Source organism: Quercus robur, chromosome 5, assembly GCF_932294415.1.
Source record: "Quercus robur chromosome 5, dhQueRobu3.1, whole genome shotgun sequence".
Taxonomy (NCBI): domain Eukaryota; kingdom Viridiplantae; phylum Streptophyta; class Magnoliopsida; order Fagales; family Fagaceae; genus Quercus; species Quercus robur.
The window spans coordinates 84,221,168-84,224,199 of NC_065538.1; the positions used below are offsets into that span (position 1 = coordinate 84,221,168).

Consider the following 3,032-nt stretch of genomic DNA (forward strand, 5'->3'; position numbering starts at 1 on the left):
ATTTTTCCAACAATCTGAAAACATTTTCAGGCATGTACAATTAGAGCTTCCAAACATGTAGATTCCTCTATACAAATGTATTTTTAGTGTAGTTACTCCTTTGTTTGATATTCCGTCTGTACTTGGATACATTTCAATAAAGATTGTTGTTTATAAAAAAAAAGAAATAATCATTTTATCTATTTTAAAATCATAGAACCTTCAAGCAAAATAAATATTTGTAATTTATATATTTAACTATCCTGTGCATCGCACGGATTAGCATCTAGTTATACTAAATTTCACATACAAAATCCCATCCCTACACTTTATTAAAACAAGTTCTGTAGGCAATATGCTCTCCACATTTACTCTATTATTCATTCAATACACACACAAAAAATAAAGAAAACACTAAAGAAAGGAAGTATTGTTCTTAATAAAAAGTTAATTAAAACAAGTCTAATTCTAACAACAACAAGAATGTGCGCTTGTAAAAACAGCCAAAAAAAAAAAAAAAAACCGTCCTGAAGATTGGATTCATCCCCAAGAATCAATAGCATCATCAAACAATGAAAGCGAAAAGACAAATCTATTCCCTGCTGTAGCAAGCTATGTTGGCCCAGGCATATCTGATGGGAGAAGAGGCAATAGAGCTTCAAAATTGAGGACTTGAATTGCTTGCCTTATTGAAGGTCTGAGGTTGTAATCAGGATGAACACACCAAAGCCCAACTATAATCAAACGCTCCATTTGTAGCTCATCAAAATTTCCGCCTAGCCTTGGGTCAGCCACTTCAAACAACTCTCCTCTTCTATGGAGCTCCCGAACCCACATCTCTGTGACTACCTAATGATCTTCTATGGCCATGTGGTTGATTGCTCTTCTTCCAGAGGCTATCTCCAATGCAACAATTCCAAAACTATAAACATCTGATTCCTTGGTAGCCTTACCAGTTGTGAAATATTCTGGAGCTATATAGCCCTTGGTGCCTGCCATATCTGTGGTTGTTGACCCTTTGGCATGGTCCACAAGCCTAGCTAGCCCAAAATCCCCAAGTTTAGCATTAAAATTTGAATCAAGCATAATGTTGCTAGATTTTATATCCCTATGCAATACGCATTGTTCCCATTCTTCTTGCAAGTAAAACAAGGCTGAGGCTAAGCCTTGAGCAACTTTGTACCTCAATTCCCATATCAATACACTTTCTTGAAAAAGATGTGAATCTAAGCTTCCATTAGGCATGAAATCATAAACGAGCAAGAGTTCTTTTCTTTCGTGGCACCAGCCAATGAGTTGTACCAAATTCCTATGTCTCAATTGACTGATAATTTTTACTTCTGATGCATACTCCTTTATGCCTTGTTTAGACCCTTTTACCACCCTCTTAACAGCTACATAGGTGTTTGAGTCCCTTAGAAGCCCTTTATAAACCGCACCAAATCCTCCCTGGCCTAGCTTTTCTTTGTCATTGAAATCATTTGTCGCACGAGCTAATTCATTGTATGAAAACTTCTTGGGTCCTCTTCCCCTTTCAAATTCTTCATCAATGTAATCATCAAGGACATCATCATCTTCTCCTTTATCCCTCCTATTCCTCTTCCGCAAGGAAGACAACACCATTGCCAACCCACCAACCAAACCAAATCCACCAAAACCAAGCCCCATGGCTAACCCCAATGTGTTGTTTTTCCTTTGCTTGGGGGCTGGAACATTTGGGCTTGATACTGGATCTTTTGGGTTGGTTGTGGTTTCATCAATTTCCAAACTTGAACTAAAATCCCATGAATAAATGGTATGGATTGCAGAAGAATTTCCTGTTGAGGCTGAGAATCCAAATGTGACCATGTCAGGTAAGAATTGACTCAAATCAACATGTGCAGAAAGGAACTGCCTTACTGGAACATTGCCTCTCAAACCAGTGAATACCACACTCAAATTATAAGAACTAGAATTATAAGTAATCCAAGCTTCATTTATTTTCCCTTCTTTAATAGCAGTATTGCTAAACCATGAAATATTAGCAACAGATTTCAAGGAGTTCAGATCAATACCTACATGTTCCCCAGGGGGATCCAAATAGTCGTTGCTATAGATATCGAACTCCACTGCAACAAAAGGATTATCCACTGAGTCTAATGCCTGGTCGTCGCGAGAAAGACCCATAGTACTACCACCTTTGGTCAACAGAGGAATCTTTGAACCCACAGGTGCAAGGAAGAAGGCAATCCCATCTCCATATTCACTTCTTTTCTGCGAGTCAATGGCAAAGGAAAAATGGGTGGTGAAATTTGTGAGTTCCTCAGAGTCCTTGTCCCACAGTTTCATGGGTTTGAAATATGTGGCTCGACCCACCAACTCAAAAGTGAGCCTGTTGCCTGTGAGTTGGATGACTTGGTTTTCAGCGAAAGCTCTCTCATATGTTATGTTAGAGTCAGAAGAACTAAAGCTAGTGAAGTTGAAGGATATAGCACTTGTAAATGTAAATGGGGTTAGTATAGAAAAGAAATAGGTGATCACAATGAGATAACAGAAAATAGAAAGCTGTGGAAAAAGGAAATGTTCGATCTTGAAGTTGTACATTACCATGATTGTAGCTTTCAAGTGAGAATGGCCAAGAGATTTTTGTAGTGCAGATCTTAACATGAATCAATAAACTTATAATAGCTGGAACTGGAAGTCCCCTAAGAAAAAATCTAGCTCTGTTTTGAAAACTAATCCCTCCAGATTGGAGAGAGAATGAAGAGGAACACAGGACTTTGAAGGCAAATGAATTAGATTCTCTTCCACTAATTTGTCTTCTTTCCTATCTAGTATTTTTCTTGTTTTCTACCAGTCACATATATATATTTTTTATTTTTTACTTTTTTAATTCCAGACAATATTTCATTTGAAAGAACTGAGAACTCTCTCTCTCTCTCTCTCTCCTGTTCTGTATGTATTCTCTCTCTCTATGTTTATTTTTTATTTCATTTATATTACCTAACAATTATAATAATAAAAATAAAAAAACTTATCGATAGAAGCACTTTTTATAAGATAAGAATTTTCTA

General features: G+C 36.9%; 1 pseudogene; it reads right to left on the reverse strand.

Annotated features, from left to right (window-relative positions):
- Window positions 1–286: 286 nt before the first annotated feature.
- LOC126727465 (L-type lectin-domain containing receptor kinase IX.2-like) lies at window positions 287–2,793 on the reverse strand (annotated as a pseudogene).
- Window positions 2,794–3,032: the final 239 nt, after the last annotated feature.